General features: G+C 40.2%; 1 protein-coding gene across 1 annotated transcript in view; it reads left to right on the top strand.

Annotated features, from left to right (window-relative positions):
• frmpd3 (FERM and PDZ domain containing 3) overlaps positions 1-23042 on the top strand; it is a 488844-nt gene that overhangs the window by 117809 nt on the left and 347993 nt on the right. Inside the window, exon 2 of the mRNA XM_059651432.1 lies at positions 21105-21150. The gene's annotated coding sequence lies outside the window, so the exon portion shown is untranslated. The remainder of the gene's footprint in view (positions 1-21104; positions 21151-23042) is intronic.

Below are 23042 nucleotides of genomic sequence, written 5' to 3'. Positions count from 1 at the left end.
TGACCTATCCCCTCCCTACCTCCCCACCTATACTCTCTCCACCTATCTTCTTTACTCTCCATCTTCGGTCCGCCTCCCCCTCTCTCCCTATTTATTCCAGTTCCCTCTCCCCATCCCCCTCTCTGATGAAGGGTCTAGGCCCGAAACGTCAGCTTTTGTGCTCCTGAGATGCTGCTTGGCCTGCTGTGTTCATCCAGCCTCACATTTTATTATCTTGGAATTCTCCAGCATCTGCAGTTCCCATTATCTCCCAAATTATCATGATTAGTTGTTAAGCCACTTTATTGATTTCCTTTTACATAGTGCAATACAAGAATACACAACACAATCCTAGGTTTATCAGCAATAATATATCCCAAAAAGACAATTTTTTTTAAAAGTCCGAGCAGTCCAGTCAACAATTGGAGTATCTAATCGAAATCTTAGCAGCTGCCAACAAGATTAGTGGTCTTCTCTGGGATTGTCTCTGAGCCTGCAGAATTGAAAATAAATTCCCTGAATACTACTCAGGTAATGAAAAGATTGCTGAAAACAAGGTCCTGCTCAAGAGATCAGTAAAATTAAAATTAAACCTCATGAAATTGGAAGTAATGTATTGACGTAGATAGAGAACTGGTTGACACACAGGAAGCAGAGAGTTAAAATAAATGCCTTTAAAATGAACTCCTTTTCAGCGTGGCAGGCAGTGATGAGGGGGTTCCCGCAGGGTTCACTGCTGGGATTCCAGCTGTTCACAATATACACTAACAACTTAGATGAAGGACTTGAATGCAATATTACCAAATTTACAGCTGACACTAAGCTGGGTGGCAGTGTGTGCTGTGATGAGGATGCTAAGAGGCTGCAGGGTGACTTGGACAGGCTGGTTGAGTGGATAAATACTTGGAAAATACAATATAATGTGGATAAATGTGAGGCTATCCACTTTGGCAAAAACAGGAAGGCAGATTATCTGAATGGTGGCAGCTTAGGAAAAAGTGAGGTGTAACAAGGGCTGGGTGTCATGGTGGAACAGTTGTAGAAGGTTGGCATGCAGATGCAGCAGGCAGTGAGGAAAGTTAATGGCATGTTCTTCTTCATAGCAAGAAGATTTAAGCATAGGATTAGGGATGCCTTGCTGCAGTTATATAGGGCAATAGTAAGGCCATGCCTTGAGTATTGTGTGCAGTTTTGGTCTCCTAGTCTGAGGAAGGGCATTCGTACTATTGAAGGAGTCCATCAAAGGTTCACCAGACTGATGTCCGGGATGACAGGACTGACATTTGAGGAAAGACTGGATCGACTGGGCTTGAGCTCGCTGGAATTTAGAAGAATGAGAGGGGATATCAGAAACAGATAAAATCCTGATGAGACTAGACAGACTGGATGGGGGAAGAATGTTCCCAATGTTGGGGAAATTCAGTACTGGGGTCACAGTCTAAAAATAAGGGGTAGGCCTTTCAGGACTGAGATGAGGAAGTATTTCTTCCCTGAGAAAGTTGTGAACCTATGGAATTCTCTACCACAGAAAACTGTTTGGGCCATTTTGTTAGATATATTCAAGAGGGCCCTAGCGGCTAAAGGGATCAAGTGGTATGGAGAAAAAGCAGGACTGTGATACTGAAATTGCACGATCAGCCATGATCATGTTGAATCGTGATGCAGGCTCAAATGACCTACTCCTGCACCTATTTTCTATGTTTAGTTTTCTAACTGGCACACAAAAATGATGATTCAACAGATCATTGGTCATATTAGGAATCAATGGGGAGAGTGTGGTAGCTGGGCAGTGGACAGAAGAAGATCATGTAATATCTTTCATCTGCTAGGTTTGGCAAACCTAGACCATTCTACTACAGAAAAATACCACTGGTTTGATATGTGTCAAATACATGTGTCACAAGCACTGCTGGAGATCCCATGTTGTGGTAGGAAAGGCTTTTGAACCATAAGCACTGAGTTCAAGTTGAAATGTTGATAGTGGAAGATGTATTTATGGTGAGGATGATCATTAGCTATTAATCTTGCCAACACTTCCTTTTAGCAGGTGTGAAATTGTTTATTTAAAACATACAGGAATGCACATAAAAATCCTGTAAACGCCTGTGTTTACTGACTGCTGCATTGACTAAGACAACAATGAAGCAATCATCTAGTTTTGTCACACAGCTGTTGCCACTGTCAAGCAACAAGGAGAAGTTTGGCTGCAACTTGGCATACTGCTTTGCGCAGACCTTCAAACTCAGTGCTTCCAATGGGAACTTCTGGTTAACTCCATTAGCACACTTGCATATTCAGCAGTGACTGATGGTTGCTATCTCAGTTTCCAGGTAGAAACCACCCAATGTCAGCTTGTTGCAGTACAAGCTCAGGCTGAGGTCATGATGTCCTTCTTGTTACTATTGTTATAAAGCAGAGCTTGTCCCTGCTCTGAGAATTAAAACCAAAATACCCAAACAGCAGCTTCTCACCCTATACTCTATAAAGGAGTGTGAAAAGTGGTGTAACCTGCCTTTCAGCAACCTCTAATGGTTAAATAAAATAAACCCCTGACACTCACTTTACCATCAACAAGTAGCAATTTATTTATCTAACGCTAACAGTAAACAAATTAACTAAACTATTAACAAACTGAACAAACCCCTTCTAACTACTAACTATTCCTGAATAAAACAAGATTCTAATGGATTGCAGTTCCAATAAATATAAGTTCCACTTCGCTTTAAAAAAAAGTGGAATTCTGACTCTCAAAATCACAGCCAGATTATGTGTCTTCTGGAATGTCCTTCTCTGCCGATTCTTCTGTCAGGAATATTCATTTAGTTATGCTGCGGTACCTTTGTTCTTTAGATGGTACTTTTTGTTAGACTGGAATCTGTGAGAGCCAGCAATTCTTTCTTAAGAGCTGATGGTTATTAACTCTGGCAGATGGCAGTTAGCCCAACTGCCCTTTCTTTTATAACCTTGATGATATTTCAGTTTATTACAGTAGGATTGGTCCTATGGTCAAAATTTTCAGATTTAAATTTAATTGGTTTTTGGTATCCAAGTGCCTGGCTGAAATAGATTAGCTAAATCCAAAACTTGTTGTCTTGGTGAAAACTGCTGCTTGGCCTACTAAATGTACAGCCTTTTGATGCAAAGGTTTCAATTCGGGTGATCGTTATATGCTTACAAACTTTCAAGCTGCTGCTCACAGACATTTTAAAATTTCTCAGCACAGGAAAAGCACATCATCTTTTAAAAGGACCACACAAAGCTTCCCCCCCCCCCCCGCTACCATTTTACAAACACCAAATTCTAACTTCCTGTCTCCCAAACTACAAGTTCTACAAGTATGCAACACCTCTCCCCTTAGGAAAAAAAAGAATCATTATTACAAAAAGATGGCTTTTTTTCTGTTGAAACCTTATAACTAGATTACTACCTCGTATTACTACAATGCATTACTACATCCATAGCTCATTAATCTAAAGTTACACATCTTATACTAATTCTATATATGTATAAATCTAAAACATTGAAAACAATCATTTCTATCTTGTACACACATTTTTCTTTTAAATTCACGATAAAGCAACCACAGCAATATTTTCGTGACTCTCAACATGTAAAGTCTGTAAGTTAAATGCTTGTAACATAAGACTGCAATGAGCTAATCTGGTGTTCTTGTCCTTTAACATTTCTAGAAATATTCAAGGATTGTGATTGGTATACACAATCATCTCTGATGCAGTGTTTGCAATGTAAACATTAAAATGTTGCGTGTCCATTGAACTCTTTTTCAATGATTGATGTTTTCCTCTGATAGATATTGAGTTTTTTTTTAAAAAACTGACCTTTCAGTTCCACAATCATCTTCCTGTAACAACACAGCTCCAACCCTTATATTGCTTGCATCAATGGCAACTCTGAAGGGTTTTCAAAATTTTGTGTGGCTAAAACTTTTGCGGTGGTTAACACTACTTTTAAATTCTCAAATGCCTCCTGGCATTACTCTGTCCACCAAAATTTCATGTTTTTTTTAGCAACTCCATCAGCGATGCCACCACATGATTAAGGTTTGGTACAAATTTCCTGTAGAATCCACATCCTAAAAATCATAGCACTTCCTTCTTCAAGGATGGTCTTGGAAATTCTTTGGTGGCCTTCATCTTCGCGATCCTTGGTGTCATCCATCCATGTCCAATATTGTGCTCTAAGCATGTCATTTCTGCATTTGTGAATTCTGTTTTTGCCAAGTTTATGACCAATTTTTCCTTCCATAGTCTCTCCAAGAGCTCTGCCAATTGCATCTTTTGATCTTTCCACAAGTGTCTAAAGGTGCCTCAGAAAAGTGGCTGGTTCATTTTTCATTACAAAGGGCATCACCTAAAATTGATACAGCTCATTTAGGTTACGAACACGGAAAGCTCTTCTCTCCGACAAAGGTATTTGCCAGTAACCATGAAGTTCGTCCTACCTCATGATATAAGTAGCTTGTCCTACTGCTTTCACACAGTCCTCCAGCCTTGAAATTGGAGATGAGTCAGATTTGTCACAGTGTTGAACTTCCGATAATCTATGCAGAATCCTTGAGTACCATTGGGGTTGGGAGCCAACACAATTGGCGAGCTCTGCTCACTTTCATTCAGCTCTATGATATCTTCTTGGAGCATTGCTTCCACTCCCTTCTGAACCTGTGCTGTTTTGAGAGGATTAAGTCTGTAGGGGTCTTGTTTTATCGGAACAGCATTCCCTAAGTCAACCACATGTACTATTGTGTTAATCTTTCCCATTCTATTTTTACATAAGTCCCCATTGCACTGCAACAAGTCTCTCACTTTCGTTCTCTGTTCGGGGGTCAAATATCTCACTACCCAGTTCTATTCCATAACGACTTCCTCATTATTCAGCTAATTCTGAGGCACATCAAAATCCAAATCTGGATTTGATTCCTCGCTCTGTGTGGCAGTAACTAACTAAAACCTGAAAGCACTGCGATTGCTGTAAATCAGGAACTGTTGTGAGGAACGGTCACTGGACCTGAAAAGTTAACTCTGTTACTTTTTCTTCACAGATGCTGTCAGACCCGCTGATCCAGCAACTTTGTTTTTGTGACAGTAACTAATACCTGTTTTTTTCCGGTTCCCTTTCCTTGTCATAGTAATGTTTCAGCAGGCTCACATAACATACCTGATAATATTTTCCTGCCTGGCATCTTTACCAGATAATTCAACTGACTTAAACCTTGTTTTGAAGGGATCTCCTAGCACTGGTAACAGCATCAATGCTTTATCTCCACAGGCAAGCACACGAATTTTAGATTTCTTATCTGCTTCTTGCATCATTTTGTGCAGTTCTACTTTCAAATGTTGTCCAGGTAATTCACATACTCTGTTTAATCTTTCTCCCACCTCAGATACATAATCTAACTGTGAGATCTCTCACTTTGCACCTATCAACTTTTCCTTAATTAATTTTAAAGGCCCTCTTACTTCGCATCTGAGTAGCAATTCAAATAGAGTAAACTGAGTCACTTCATTTGGAGCATCTCTAATAGCAAATACTATAAATGGGATGTGTTTATCCCAGTCAGTTGGGTAATCCTGGCAATAAGCCCACAGCGTTGTCTTTGTCATCTGATACCACTTTTCTAATGTTCCCTGGGATTCAGGGTGGCATGCACTTGATTTAAAGTGTTTGATCCCTAAGTTATCCATGACCTTCTTAAATAGTTTGGCAGTAAAATTGGACCCTTGGTCTTTCTAAATCTCCCTGGGTAATCCATAATGGGTGTAAAAAGCAAACAACTCCTCCACAATAATTTTTGCCTTGACATTCCGTAATGGAATTGTCTCCGGAAACCTGGTAGACACATCTGTTATGGTTAGCAACTATTGGTTCCCACTTTTGGTTTTAGGGAGGGTACCTATGCAGTCAATCATAACCCACATGAAGCGTTCTTCAGATGTGGGAATTGGCAACAAATTACTGCCTGTGGCTTTCCCACCATCTGACACGTATAACAGATACGGCAAAATTCAGCCAAATCCCTATGTAATCCAGACCACTAGAAATGCTTCTGTATCCTGGGCCAAGCCTTCCTCACTCATAGATGACCTCCTACAGATAATTCATGGGGCACCCATAATACTTCCTGTTTGTATTCTATTGGCAACACAATCTGGTAAACTTCCCATTTGTCATTGCGCTAACCTGCCGAAGTCTCCGTTTCGGCCTTAAGATTTTATCCTTCAGCTAATCGCATTCTGGAATACATTCTGATTCTTTTTCCCGAGTACACTTTATGATATATATTCTTTATCATCTCATCTTTTTGTTGTAACTTCATTAATCTATCAGAACTAAACACCTCTGCCTGATCCTCTACATGCTCAGGTTTTTTTCTTTTACCATTTCATCAAAGAGTGTCAGTTGACTGGACCTCAACTCCTTTATCTTTCTCCTTTACGTTCCCTTCATGTTTTTACTTATGGCTGTGAGATCTTGTCACAACTCAGTCCGGAAAAATTCCAAGGTATTTTTCTTTTAACTCCTCAGTTCCTGACTTGCTTTTAGCTTCTCCACTACAATGGGCATCACTCTCACCTGTGATCCAAAAACAAATTGTATTCCTGGAGTATCCAATTTTTCTATCATTCCCGCTATCACTTCCCCAGTCTTGATTGGACTTTTGAGCCTTATCTTTCTCAGCTTAACAATAATCCCTTCTCCATTTATTCTGCAGGTTATCACTCTCTCAGGCAATATTTCAGAAGGAGTGCAAATAATTTCATCTCTTACTATTAGAGACTGACCAGCTTCATATCTCTCTATTTTCACTTCTTTACCTACTCCCCCAGTTCTTCCGGAGTAAATCTTACCCACACAGGTGAAGGCTTTGAAAAGACTGGGCACTATCTTACTACCCAGCCGGTGACTAGGCTGTGCACTTCCCTGCAGCTCCCCAACTTCTCTTAGGATTTCCTTCACTACCTCAACTAATCCCACTGGTTTAGCCTCTTTTATCACATCTTCTTTCCCAGTGCCTTTCTTAAACCACCAGCACTGTGACTTTGTGTGTCTCACTTTATTGCAGTGAAAACACCTGAGGTCTTTCACATCTTTTCCACCCTCTTGGGTTTCTTTTGTCACATATAGTAAACTGTCCCCAGTGTGATCTACTTTTTGTTTTTTCTTGAAGGATGCCCTCTTTCCCAATTTTTATCCCTCATGGAATAGATTTACTGTTGGAAACTAGATTTTGTTTTGTGCGCTAAAGCACATTCATCCACCATGTCTACAGCTCTTTTCACTGTTATAACTTTCTGTTCCTCAACATGAGTTCTTATCAAGTGACTTTTTAAATTCCTCTAGCAGAATAACATCTCTAAGATCCTTTTGTCTTTTCTATCTTTAATGCTCTCATCCATTTTTACAGTTGTTCTGTTTAATTCTTTCAAACGTGATACAAATCTGCTTAGAGACAAAAAAAACTACAGATGCTGGAATCCAAGGAAGACAAACAGGAGGCTGCAAGAACACAGCAAGCCAGGCAGTATCTGGAGGAAAGGAGCAGTCAAAAGTATTTACCCTTCTTCAGGACTCAGCCTGGAGAAGGGTAATACCCTGGACGTTGACTGCTCCTTTCTTCCAGATGCTGCCTGGCTTGATATGAGTCTGATCTGGTTCCTTTCTTAGATGTCTGAACCGTTATCTATATGCTTCTGATACCAATTCATAAGCACTCAAAATAGCCTGTTTTACTTCTTCATGTTCTCCTGACAGCACCTCAGCCAGTTCTGAAAATACTTCATTAGCCCTGCCTACCAACTTGGTCTGAATTAACATTACTCATCATAGTCTCTGGCCAGTTCATCTGTTTAGCCAATTTCTCAAAGGCTTCTACAGCTTTTTCATCGAGTTTTGGTAAGGCTTTGATATATTTGTATATATCCCTACCATTCTACAACAAATTTGCTCATCATCACTGTCCTCCTATCTTCTACCTTCATCTCCATTCTTTTAAGTTGACTTTCTCATCTAATTGTCAACATCCAAAGTTCAAATTCTTATTTTTTTCTTTTTCTTGTTCAATCTGCTTCATCTTTTCCAACTTGAGCATCCTATCTTTTTTCTTTTGCTTTCTCTTCTCCTGTGGCTATCCTTTCTTTTTCTCTTTCCTTTTCTTTTTCTTCTGCTTTTAATTGTAATTCAAACTGTTTCAGTTCCCTTTCCTTCTCTAACTCCAGACTTTTAAGTTCATTTTCTAACTCTGTTTGACTCATTTGCAATTTAGTTTTTTCTGCCTCCTCTGCATTTAACTGTTTCTCTGATGTATCTAAATGCTCGACTAACTCCATAACAATTTCAGCTTTCTTTTTATCCTCAGTTAAACCCAATTTTAGCCTGTCTGCTAATTCTAGAAGTGTCTCCTTTATTCTCTCTTTCTAAACTTTCTTGGCAAGCTTGGGAAGCATCTTTGACCAGCAAAGCCTCATCAGCAATGTTAAGAAACATTTCCCCCACTCTAAGCATCGAAAACAACACATCATTTTTTGAAGGGATCATGCAATGCTTTCCCCTGTAGCATTTTAGAAATACCAAATTCTAACTTCCTGGCTCCCAAATCATAAATACGCTACCCAACTTTGTGACACTATGCATGGCTGACTTAATATCATGCAGGCTTAAACCATTATTACCATGGTTACACATTCCATTTTTTAAAAGGCTTTGGAAAGTTTATCTGCAACCTGTACTGAAACACAAGGAAACCAAGAGGCATCCTCAATAGAGTCCATTTCATCATCTTGGTGATAGAATCTGCTGTTCTCTCTCAGGAAACCAGCATTCATGACTCAACCACAATCATTCTGCCACTGCCCCTATTGCTGCCTGTAAGCCAGAAAGCCAAACCATGCCACTCACCCTGGAGTTGATTCTGAAGCTGAGGTAGCTCAGAATTATTATTGTATAAAGTGGTTTTGTAATTTTCTTTACTTTTGGGGTTTTGGCCAAAAGAGTGACATGATGGCTGAGAACAGAGGGAAATGTAGTAAAATAGCATGAAGCAGAGATGCAGGAATGAGCTTTGGAAAACTCTGGTTTGTTGACTCACTCACAGAGAGACCATCCAAATTGAAGGAATCCCTGTTTCTTTTATCTTCCTCCTTCTCTTTTTTTCTTCTTCCTTTACCTCTTCTGGTTTGTCCTCTTCTTCCCTTCCAACAACCTCTGTAAAGTCCTACTGGCAAGGGTTCTGTCACTGAGGATGAGGTTGTGGAGCAGACCACCATAAATTTAAAGAAGCACAGAAATTGTGAGCTCCCCAGGTGGCCCATACAACAAGCATTTTCTTTTTGAACACTGATGGTTTACTCCCAACCACTTCCCATTTATGAATCCTTTAAGTCCACTGTTTATTTACGTGCATTCAAGTGGTGGAGAAGTATCCTGAACCATGTGAACAACAGGTAGACCTGTGATTGGTGATATAAACCGTGTTAGCTGAGAGTATTGATAGGGTGGTAACATGGTCTGAGATAATGGGAACTGCAGATGCTGGAGAATCCAAGGTAACAAAGTGTGGAGCTGGATGAACACAGCAGGCCAGGCAGCATCTTAGGAGCACAAAAGCTGATGTTTCAAGCCTAGACCCTTCATCAGAAACACTTTGTTATGTTAGTAACATGGTCTGTCAGGTAGACAATTTCCAGTTGAAGTGCTAAGTGACACCACATCCATGCTAACATCCTTCCAAGCAAGATTAACTGTGTGGGGTACGCCAGAAGTGGATAGAACCAAAATGTTTACTACTTTCACATCTGCAGTCTCCTGCAATACTGGCAGCAGCAGGATTACAGATTCCGATTTTAAGGCTTAATGGTTCTGTTTATATTCTGATCTTTCCTACATTTTCTTCTGTGCTTCAGTAACAAAAGATATTTGTTACAAAGATTGCTAAAGGACATTCAAAGGAAATTTAAATCCTTACATCAATCCTGCCTTGTCTCCTGTTTGGATAGAAAATTGGCAAAAAATTGTAAACTTAGACTACAGGAGAGTTGAAATTATTTTATTATAATTCAGTTTTCAAATTATGACTGTATTAACTATTGAAAGGAAGAAACAATAATAAAATATTAGTGGGATACTGTGGATGTTAAATGTTTCATTAACTTTAGAACAAACTGTGAAAATATGTGTATGTGTGTATATATTCCATTAAGTAAGGAGTGAAATTAGTTGGATTTTTTTTAAAAATCTATTTTATCCATAATGAACACATACGCAAAGAGACAACTTGTTGCAGAAAAGGGAAAGGATGATGAGAAAATATGTTTGAAAGCCACAATTCATTCACCACCATAGTAATTTCCTGAATTCAGCAGTGCTGTCAAACAACAAGCATCAAGCAATGAGTGACCTGCCTCTATATAAGGGCATGGACATATCAGCAGTCAAGACAAGTTGCCCTCGTAAGACTCCTGGGACCGCTTCAGCAATGGCAATACAAGAATATGTCATGACTCATATTTGAAAAATGAAGCAAACCCTAAAATAAATTCTTCAATATCTGAGAAAAGGACTTAAATCTTTATTTAAATCTTTCGGTGAGCGGTTTCAGAATGAAAATGCTGAAAGAATGCGGATACAGTAAAATGATGGTTTAAAGGTCAGCTTGTTTAATCTATACCAAGATTGAATCACTTCAAAATTGCTGTGTAGCAGATCAATGTATTTCTGCTACAGTTTTAAATTGCTTTTTATGTATGCTCACTAGACATTGTGTAGACTCTAGCAGTCATCCAAAACCACGTCATATTTTTATATTTGTAATATATATATTATTATGTTTGTCATAAGATTGCAAAGTCAATTCATTTCACACCTCATCCTAAACAGCCAAAAGAAAAAAGTTAGCTGCCCCAAGATGTATGAGGAAATCCTTTAATAATTGCATCTAAAATTATATTGTAATGGGCAATTACAATCAACTCACATTTAAAGTCACGAAGCTGCATGCACTTAAGGAGGTCAGTGGAAGAACAATGCAAAAGTAATATGCGGGCCTTATTTATTTATTACCAATCATTTTAATCACAAGGGAGTGAGATCGACAGCTGTTTAGGAGACGTGGCAAATGCAGAGGCAGTAGAAGCAATCTGGAGAAAGGGATGTTGTGCAGGTTGGTAGGAGTTTGCAACTTTCACGTTGATCCAGATGTAACTCCTCTTGTGTCCGCTTTGTTGTTGGGATTACTTCTTGTTATCTGTGTACGTTTTCTTGACGACAGCTTCCAGCAACACTTCAAGCACTACTGGCTTGGTTGTTATGTTTGAGAAAACTGAAACACCCTATGGTCAGTGGTAATTTTTTTTTGCAGAAGGCTTTTTTTAAAAACTGTTAGGTTATCAATTTGCATATCAGTACAAGTTAAAAGTCATTTGCAGATGAAGCAAACAATTGAAGAGGCAAATGATATTTTGGCTATCATTACAAGATTTGAGCACAGCAGTAAGCATTTCTCACTTCAGTTGTACTGCAATATTGTATAAAGGTTTTGTCCCTTTATATAAGAAAGGATGCACTTTCCATGGGGGTGGGTGTGCAAGGGGGTTCATCAGATTAATCCCTGGGATGGCAGGATTGTTTTATGAAGAATCTGAACAGTATTCTGTAAAATTTCAAAGAATAAGAGGAAATCTTATGAAATGTTACAAAAATCTGCAGAATATGATAAGATGATATAAATAAAAGGTTTCCCTGACTGGTGAGTCTGAAACCAGGGGAAATAATCCCATAATAAGAAGTGGATCATTTAAGACAGCGATGAGAAGGAATTCCTTCACTCAGGGAATAATGGATTTGTGGAATTTCACATTTCAGAGGGCTGTGGATGCTCAATGACTGAGCAGGTTCAAGACTGAAATCACTCGATTTTTGAAGACTGATGATATCAAGGGATATGGCAATAGAGTGGTAAAGTAACATAGAGGCAGATGATCAGCCATGCTTCAATTGAAAGGTGGAGCAGACTTAGTGGACTGAATAGCTATCTTCTATTTCTATGTTTCTGTAACCCCATTTTACCTTGCTCCACATAACATCATTTAACTTGAACAGTTTTGTTTTTAGGGCTTAATTTCTCACGTTACAATGTCATTTCAGTTTAATATAATTGTAAGTGTTGCTCATCATTGCATTCCAGAATCATCAAATATTGGGTTCCTGTCAGTGCCATATTTGAGGAATTCAGAGAAACCTTAAGGAAGTGTTTGCTTTTGCAAGGAGGCCGGCCTTATGTCGTCTCACCTTCCCAAGCCTTGCCTCTCAGTGTTGCCCCTGCCAACAGACAATGTCTCTCCCACAGCATTGTGTACCTGCACCCCCACCCACGCTTTGTCTCCTGGAATTGTTTTGGCCCAAACATTGGTTCATCCCTTAAGCTCCAACTATGCCCAACCCAGGCCTGTTTCCCTCTGAAATTGCCTCCCTGTATCTTTGCCTCAGTCTTTCCTCTTATCCACTTTTACTTTAGGCTTGGAGTAGATTTTTCAGCCATACCCACCTCCTGGCTCCCGTTGAAAAAAAATTGAGAAATGCCACTCTTTACTACACAATTTAAAAGGATAATTAATTCTTTCTAATGGGATGCATCTCTTGAGCCTTTAAAGAAACCATTGTTTTGTTATTGAAGTTATCACTGGCAAAGATTTTACTTCCTAATTCCCCTGACAGCAACAGTATCCTTTATTTTTCTGACCATCAATCGTCTCTTCACCTATCCTGAGGATATTGACACTTGCTGGAAAAGGATACATGGTCTTTAGGCTTCACACAAATGATCATTCTTAATGTGTGCTGTCAGCAACTGCTTTATCATATGAGGCATCACCGCCAAGCCTGACACTGTTCTCACCATTCATTCACACTTGAGTAATTTCCGACAGGAGCCTCTGGCTAACAATCAGAAGTGAAACCTTGGTCTATTTTCTCCCATCTCATCCAGAGGCTCTTCATTCAATGATGTCGTCAGATGAGATTCACTAACAGCAGACTGATAATAAACTTTGGGACATTTTTTGTTATAAATGGGTCAGCTATTCCAGCCTAGATAATGCATTTCCAATTTACCCAGAGGGGGAAATATAGGTAAAATAAAGAGTGAAGATAAATATACAGGTGGTGTTGGACCTCTGGTTTGAAGCATACAAAACATATCAGATCAGTACATCTTTTTTGCTAATTTTGCTGTTTTTTTTCCTTCTGTGTATTACTAAAGGAGCTAATGGTATACCACCTTCGTGCTGAAACTTCTGTAATTTGATTTTTACATTTTTAGTATATTTATCTCCACCTACTTTGCAAAAGTCAGTGTAATATACAATAAGAGATTGTTTGATTAACTGACAATACATACAAGTGGTGATAAAGTGTTCAACAATCAGAGTTGTTGATCTAACAAGAAATTTATAATAATTTTTCAGCATAATCAATGACTGAGAAAATAACCTGCCTGGGAGAGGTACTAAATGAATATTTTGCATCAGTTTTTACAGTGGAGAAAGAAATATAAACTAGAGAACTTGGGAGGGTGTGGAGTAGATATTGATGTGTTAAAAACAGTTCACATAATAGAAGTAATGCTGGAGGTCTGATAAAATATAAAGGCAGATAAATCTCTAGGAACTGATCAAGTGAATCCCAGGACATTGTGTGAAGTTAGGGAAGAAATTGCAGGGCCTTTAGCAACCTCAGGTGAAGTGCTAACATGATGACTTTATTGAAGAAAGGCTGTAAGGAGAAGCCTGGGAGCTATAAACCTGTGAGCCTGACCTCAGTGATGAGTAAATTGTTGGAGGTGACTCTAAAAGATAGGAATTACATGCAGTTGGAGAAGCAAGGGCTGATTAAGGGTAGTCAGCATGGTTTTGTGTGAGGGATATCATGTTTCAAAAATTTGTTTGAGTTTTTCTTTAAGGAAGTAACCAATAAGATTGATGATGGCAGAGCAGTTAATATTGTGTTTTTGGACTTTACTGGATTTATGGAATTCAGAGTGAGCTTACCAATTGGATACAAAATTGGCTTGATGATAAAAGATAGAGGGTGGTGATGGAAGGTTATCACTCGGATTGGAGGCCTGTGACCAGCAGTGTTCTGCAGGGAGTGGTCCACTTTCATTTGTCATTGATATAAAAGATTTGGATGAGAAATTGGGACACTTGGTTAGTACATTTGCGGATGACATCAAAATTGATGGTACAGTTGACAGTGAAGTAGGTTATCTAAGGTTACAAAGAGATCTTGATCAATTGTCTGAGGATTGGCACATGGAGTTTAATTTGAATAAATGTGAGGTATTGCATTTTTGTAAAACAAACAAGGACAGGATTTATACAATTAATGGTAGGGACCAGGGAAGTGTTACAGAACACAGTGACCTAGGGATTGAGAGAGATCATTATTTTTTGAAATTATGCATCACAGGTAGACAGGGGGGTTAGGATGGTTTGAGTTATAAAAATAGGCTGGGACTTTTCTCACTGGAGCATGGGAGGTTAAAGGGTGACCTTAGGCGTTTATAAAGTCATGAACATAGATCAGAAAACAGCAAGGGTCTTTTCCCTACAGTGGTTGAGTTCAAAACTTGGGGACATATTTTTAAGGTGAGAGGAGTAAATTTTAACAAAAGACACGAGGGCAACTATTTTATACTGAGTGGTTCGCATGTAGGATGATCTGCCAGAGGAAATGGTGGATGCATGTACAATTACAACATTTAAAAGATATTTGGATAAGTACATGAATAGGAAAGGTTTGGAAGAGTAAGGGCCAAATGCAGACAAATGGGACAAGTTGAGTTTGGGAATATGGTTGGTCTGGGCTAGGGAAGGGTCTGTTTCCATATGACTGACTCTATAACTGATTGTAAACCCTTCTCTAAGAGTGACTGGCTGCTTTGAAAGGCTGTTAATTTCTTTGAGCATGGGAACGGTCTGTGGTTTCAGATGATTAAGTTCCTGTACACTGTATTAAAGAGGAAGAAGGGATATTATTCATTTCAGCTATAATAATGTGTATATGTATGTGATGAAGGAATATATTTGTCACAAACTTACATCATTGCGCTGTGTGCAAACAAGAAAACATTTTACAGTCTCCTGGTTTGCCTGAAATGAATCTTCCATCAAGACTTACGAGAGAATCATGAATCACCAATTAGTTAGAATGCAAGTCACAGTTTAGTGGATTAACCAATACAAGGCAAGTGTAAGGTATTCAGAGATGAACTAGCAAATAAGTAAATAAAATGGCCTCTAAACCTGCATGAAGGCATAAAAATAAGTTTTAATTTTAGAAAGCATGATTTTATTTTATTCACTGATTTCTGTTCAACCGGCACTTATAGAATCTAACTATTCTGAGAATAAATTGATTGAAAGTGCCAGGCCTTCATCTATTGTACTTTCCCAGCACATTGTACATACTGCTCCTCTATCAATAAGAAATATCCATTCTAGGAAATGATCTTAGCAAGTGAAATACGGGGACTTCAAAGACCTACATTTATGTGAACCTTATCACATCTCTCAGAGACACATCATATTCAGTAAATTGTGTTCAAAAGTGAAGATAAATGAGTGGTTTCAATCAAGAATAGATGGTTAGGAATCAAAAGGATTGTGTTGGAGACATAAAGATATGTGTGTACATAAACTTGAATCAAAGACTTGACATCCATGTCTTAGCAGCAATTATAAAAGAAATTGGAAGTAAAAACTAGAAGGTGAGAAGAAAAATCAAATGGATGGATAATATTGTGGTGTGGACTGGGTGAGACTTGAAAAAAGTTAGAGAAGAAGCCAGATGCCAAATTGACGTACTCGGGCTCAGGTGAAAATGAATGAGCAAATACAATGACTTGTTGTATAAGGAAATAGAATACCAATCTTGTGCAGTGAAAGATCCTGCTGAAGCTGCAGTTCATTTCTTTTGAGGGTGCCAATTGATGGAGTTAATTTGACCAGCTGACTCTTACAAAGGACCTCTGACTTCTTTTTCAATGCCATGTTCATTTGGAGCAGTGGACCTTGTTGATGCCCAGACCTCTGGTTTTCAAATTGTCAGAGGCCGACGTACTCTGGTGGATGAACTCTGGGATGCTTTGGCTGTCTCAATGCACTGACTACATGGCAAATTTGCAATATGTTCAGACATTTGATGCGCAGCTATCCAGCATCAGGCATCCTCTGAGAAAGTCCTCAACTCTGAGTTAGAATCAGAGACATTAGAGGGTTCCACTCACTTCTCTTTAATACCATTAAAAAGATTAAAACCTGCTGTAACTCTCAGCTAACTATATTCCTGACCTTTGAGTCTTCATAGTGTCAACTATCCATTAAATGCACTGATGGTCCGCAGCAATAAACCACACTCCTCTGTAATACAATCCCACCCTCTAACAGGTGAATGCCCTTTCCAGATACATGGCCCATCCATGACACCAACATGTTCATCTGGACAGGAAAATGTAACCTGACCCACTCTGCCTGCTCATACGTTTATGTGCCACCTTTAGATTCTGCCAATTCAACCACTTAGCCACTTGCCACCCCACCACCTTACCCACCTGGCATCCTGACACCCTCACATCCAGCTGGCACCCTACCATCTGACCTAGCTTACACTTAAACCCTCACTAACCTGCAAGATTTTGTCTTCCACTGATTCCTTTGCCCTTTTTTTTAGCCCCTAAGCTAGTCTATCCTTCCAACTATCCCCATGTCCCCATATAGGTACCGAGTCTCAACTGACGCTTCACCCTTAAGCACTCAATAATAATTCATCCATTCGCCATCATGGGCAGATGTCAGGAGCTATGCTAAGACAAAGTTGTGGTACAGTGGTAATGTCCGTTGCTCTAGGTTCAAGTTCTATCTCATGACTTGTTGACCATGGAAAATGTAGCATGTTATGAGCAAGTATATTGATCATCAATATGTGAACACCTCTGATACACCAATGTTATGGCAAAAGAAGATGAGTTTCTTGGTCAGGTAAAACTGTCTGGTAGCTGCAGTGTAACAACCTTCCCATGTTTCAAAAAAGCTCCACAGACAAATGCTATGAGCAAGTATCCTTTTCCTTCAAAGGGCAGTAGGCTCCCACTCTGAATTCATTTCCTTTTACCTTGACTTTTTCTTTGTCTTTTTCCCCATCAGAGCCCAGGAACTTCCCACCTACATTCGGGACACCACACATGCCATCCACCTCCGCCAATTCCCTGGCCCCCGAAATCTCATCTTCAACATGGACATCCCGTCCCTGTTCACTTGTATCCCCCACACATACAACCTAAAGACCCCTTGTTTCTTCCTCTCCCTCAGGCCCAACCAATCCCCTACACCAACACTTTTATCTGCTTGTTCTTACCCTGAGCAATTTCTCCTTTAACTCCTCCTACTTCCTACAAAATAAGGGGCTGGTTATGGGCACCTCTGTGGGCCCAGCCTGTGCCTGCCTCTTCATAGGATGTGTGGAACAGCTCTTTTTCCGCTGTTACACCAGCAGCACCCGTCACCTCTTCCTGCACTACATTGAAGGCTATATCAATGCTGCCTCATGCTTCCAAGAGGAACTTAAACAATTCATCAACGTTACTAACATCTTTCACCCAAACCTCAAATTCATCTGGAGCATCTCCAATCCCTCCCTCCCCTTCCTTGACTGCTCCATCTCCATCTCCTGGTAACCACCTCAACACTGACATCTATTTCAAACCCACTACCTCCCTTAGTTACCTTGACTACCCCTCAACTCACCACCCTCCTGCAAGAATGTGGTCCCTTTTGCCCAATTCCTCTGCCGCCACTGCATCTGCTCCTGAGATGAAGCATTCCACTCCCCAAAATCCCAGATGTCCTCCTATTTCAAGGACCGCAACATTACCACCCCATTATTGATTGAAAATGCCCTCAACCACATCATTGAATTTTCTGTACTTCTGCCCTCACATCCCCTCCCTCCAACAAAAATATAGACAGAATCCCCTTAGTCCTCACATACCACCCTATCAACCTCCGCATTCAGCGTATCACCCTCCATCACTTCCACCACCTACTGTCTGACCCCATGACCAAAGAGATATTTCCCTCCTCACCCCATCTGCCTTTCATAGGGACTGCTCACTCTGCGACTCCCTTGTCTCCTCCACACTCCCCACTAACCCCACCACCCCCAGCACCTTTCCCTGCAACCGCAGAAAGTGTTACACCTGATCCTAGATCTCTCTCTCACCTCCATTCAAGGCCCAAAGCAAACTTTCCACATTTGACAGGGGTTCACCTGTATATCTTACAACCTGGTCTACTGTATCTGTTGCTCCCAATACAGCCTCCCCTACATCGGTGACACCAAGCGCAGACTCAGGGATTGTCTCGTGGAGCATCTGTGCTGTCCATGCAATAATCAAAAACATCTTCTGGTCACCAACAATTTTAACTTTCCCTCCCACTCCCTGGGTGACATGTCCATCCTGGGCTTCCTCCAGTGACACAATGATGCCACACGCAAAGTGGAGGATCAACACCTCATATTCCACCTCAAGAGCCTACAGCCCGCTGGCCTGAACATAGAATTCATCAGTTTCAAAATCTCCCCACTTCCTGCCTCATCCCACCTCCAAACCTCCCTCTCATTCCTGCCTCCTTGACCTGATACAGCCCACCCATCTTCGCTCCCACCTATCGCCCCACTCTTCCCATCAACCAAACCCTACTACCCCTTACCTGCATCCATCTATCACCATCCCACCTCTCTTCCCCCAGTCCCACCTCACCTCCCTCTCACCTCCTTGACCTGACACAACCTGTCCATCTTCTCTCCCACCCATCTGCCCCATCCTTCCCACTGACCAATCCCCATCCACCACACCTGCGTCCAACTATCACTGTCACACCCACCATCCCCCAGCCCCACTCCTCCTCCCTCTATTTATTTCCCAGCTCCCTTCCCACTCCGCAGTTCTGAGGAAGGGTCCCCAGCTGAAATGTCAACTTCCTTACTCCTCTGATGCTGTGTTGCTCCAGCTCCAAATTGTGTTGCCTAGGTAATGATAGTATGTGTATGAAAACCGTATTGAATGCAATGTGAGATCTAACAAATTCACACTGAATAGAAATTACTTTATACTACCCTCTAAGCACTCATTGATCAGAAAAACTACAGATTAGATTCAAAGTAAATATCTTGAACAATACATTTAAAAGAATTTTGCCAGTCATTTTTCTGTCCTGTAGAATATCCTATCCTAACATTCTTGTTGTAACAGTATAGTTTGATGGATTTTTTTCAGCGTTTCTTTAAAAGTAATTAGAGGTAATCATTCAAATGTCTTAATTTATTTTACATCTTGGTTATTCAACACCAATTTGAAGAGAGGTGATAATGGGAACTGCAGATGCTGGAGAATCCAAGATAACAAAGTGTGAAGCTGGATGAACACAGCTGGACAAGCAGCATCTCAGGAGCACAAAAGCAATTTGAAGAGAGTTTGTTTTTGATGTTCCCAGGTGTCATGTTTAGATTTGATTAGATTCCCTACAGTGTGGAAACGGGCCCTTCGGCCCAACAAGTCCACACTGCCCCTTACAGCATCCCACCCAGACCCATCCCCCTGTAACCCACACACCCCTGAACACTACGGGCAATTTAGCATGGCTAATCCACCTAGACTGCACATTCTTTGGACTGTGGGAGGAAACCGGAGCACCCGGAGGAAACCCACGGAGACACTGGGAGAATGTGCAAACTCCACACAGACAGTTACCCGAGGCTGGAATCGAACCCAGGTCCCTGGCGCTGTGAGGCTGCAGTGCTAACCACTGAGCCACTGTGCCACCCCAATTTAGTTAGATAGTTTAGTTAGTTCATAAAGTCACTTCTATTCCATTTGAGTAATTCTCTTTGTGCATTAATTTTTAGTGAACTCTTCAAGGAAAAGTGAATTATGATACATATATTTGGTAGCTATCTACATGTTTTATAAACACTGATTAAATGAGGTTTGGACGGCTGCCATGTTGTGAGAATAGTCCATGAAGACATATCTTACAATCTCGTGACCTACGCAGGAGCATCTTAGATCACTTCTCCTGACTACTATCTCCAAATTTTGCAGGAAAATCAACTTATCACATCAAACTAATACTTTATTCATGGCGGTGTTATTGGGAAAGTTAGCTACACAGGTGATCCAGATCTCTACAATTTGTAGCTATTTCTATTTTAAACATTTAGAATGGGGTGGCAGATCCCTGGAGTAAGCTTCTATAGAGGTATTGCGATTTGCTAAAGTGAAATCTTCCTGATTTTCTTTATGATTGGCAGTCAATTACTTAATCGCAAGCAGGACAACAGCAGGTGGATTGGAAGTGGGTGTGAGGTTGGATGTAAAAATTGGTATAATCCCCCAACTGTGGATAGTGAAAAAGTCAGTGGAGATCCTGGTCATTCGAAATAACCACTGTTTTGACCCACTGTCGCACCTTACCCTTCATCCACTGTACAGTATATGGTATTTGGACTTGTGATAAAGACAGGTTCAATTGTTTAACACCATAGAGCAAAATAGGCAATTAAAATTCAATCTAAATCTAAAGAAGAGCCAATCTGACGAGATATAACTGGTGCCATCAGCACTCATTTTGTGATGGAAGACAGAGCAGCAACAATTATTAATAGCAGTTAGTTTGGCAAACTCAAAAAATGTTGTAGATTTCATTTTCCGACGAAAAATTTTCATTTTAGAATTATTGCACTTTTAAGGTTAAGTCTTGTTTTAAACTTGCAGCATTCATGATTTATTCTTCAACTAATCATGACTTGTGATTAATGCCTGGCCTAAACATTTTGCATGTTGTAATTCTTTTCCCTGAATCCATTGAGTAAAATACTGGGATGTATCAATTCTTCCATGCCTGAGTATTTACTTCCTACAGTGGAAATTTCAATTGCTTTCACAGCAATAGTTAAAAAGGATCTATTTTATCAATGTATTTACAGGGCTCTTAATTGTTCTTTAATTACACCAACATAAAATACAAAATGTTCTCTCTCTCTTTCTCGTATTACAGAAGGTACGGCTATAGAGAGCTGATTTCCAAGCATCATCTTCACAAAGTGAGTACATGCTTTTGGTAAATAGGTGAAAGACAGTAATGAATGAAACCTAAAGTCACATGGAAGAAGTTTAACTTTTGGAATATGGAAATTTTGCCACACTGTTAGATATACAGCTTTCCCAGTTTTTGTTTTCATTGTCTTCGAAAAAAATAGATCGAGGGAACGATGCTACATATGGTCAACTTCCTTAGAAACTGGTTTACCCTCTCCTCAAAATTTAGTTATTCCTAATATTTTGGTGGCTTTCAATATGTAGAATTTATAACATTTGCATGTTGCGTTTTAAATACTTATGTTGACAAGTGTCATATTGAAGAACTGAAGCAAATAAAGGCTGTATAAATATTTTGTAAATTGGGTTACAATAATTCTTCATCTAAAATTTTAGCCTTGTTAAGTGGAAGTAACAGTAAAACAGCCTCAAAATTTTCAGACCTAAATATTGTTGGTAATATATCTGTGTGCCTTTGTAAGGACTTGCCAGCATCAGATCATTGGTTGAGTCGAACATTACGGTCATATAGATCACACTCCACCACTTTAGTAGTAGTGAAGTGAAGCGTCCTTCTTGGTCATTTAATGCCTGCTTTCTTAAAGTACTTGGGGAAGGTAATTTAAATAAACTGAATAGGCATTTATCATTGTATTGGCACTGCTAGGATATCTATAGGACATCAGCTAGATGTGAGGCCAGTGTTTGTGGCATTAGCAAGCTGCTGAAGGTCACTATGTGAAAATTGGCCCAGTACAAGGTGGTGCGTTCCTCATACAGCTAAATGCAAGAATACATTGCGGACATCTCTAATAAGACTGACGGAAAGTGAGGTGGGTGGTATCAGTAGGCTGTAATCAGTAAAGAGAGATTATAACCAGAATGCAATACGTTCCACGGAGCGGACCTTGGACCAGAAGATTATCTTGGAGGCCTCCGAGGCAAAGAGTGAGGCTTCACCTCTTGGAGATCCTCTGTGACATTGACCCCCATAATCTGCAGCAGGAGTAGGTTCTACATGGTTTTCTGGAGTTTGGGCAGTTTTCCTCATATCTTTCTCCCCTTATGAACATCTTTGAGGATAAAGAATCTCAAGTTCTCCTTGACTGTTTCCCTGTCAGAGGGTGGAAGTGATTGTAGTGGCCACCATGAAGGAAGAAATGCTGGGGAAGCTGAAAGATCTGAAGGTGGGTAAATCACCTGACTAGACGAACTATACGCTGAGGAGGTTGTGGAAGCATTGGTGCGGATCGTTCAGGAATCACTGGAGTCAGGGAAGCTCCCAGCAAACTACAAAATGGCTTGTATGATATCCCTGCTTTGGGACGGAGGCAGAAGGCAGCAAACTATAGGCCTGTTAGCCTTCCTTCGGTCGTTGGTAAGATTTTTAAAGTCCATTATGAAGGATGAGATAGTGGAGTACTTGGAAGTACGTGGTAAAATAGGGCTGAGTAAGCACAGCTTCATCAAGGAGAGATCATGCCTGGCAAATCTGTTAGAATTGTTTGAGGATATAATCAGTAAGTTAGACAAAGGAGAGCCAGTAAATGTGATCTATTTGGATTTTCCAAAAGACCATTGACAAGGTGCAGCACAGATGGATGCTAAATAAGAGCTCCTAGTGTTAGGGGCAGGGTACCGGCATGGATAAGGGTTCGGCTGACTGACAGAAGACAGAGAGTAGGGTTAAAGGTTTTTTTTCATCCCAGTATCATGCCACTGACCAGTTGAGTCCCCCAGGCGTTAATGTTGGAACCACATTATTCACATTCTTCATGAACAATCTGGACAAGGGAACTAAGGTTATTGTTAAGTTTGCAGATGATGACACAAAGGTAGGTGGAGGGTCAGATCAAGCTGTGGAAGCAGGAAGGCTGCAGAAGGACTTGTACAGGCT

This window comes from Stegostoma tigrinum, chromosome 15, assembly GCF_030684315.1.
Source record: "Stegostoma tigrinum isolate sSteTig4 chromosome 15, sSteTig4.hap1, whole genome shotgun sequence".
NCBI lineage: Eukaryota > Metazoa > Chordata > Chondrichthyes > Orectolobiformes > Stegostomatidae > Stegostoma > Stegostoma tigrinum.
This window is presented reverse-complemented; position numbering and strand designations above follow the sequence as displayed.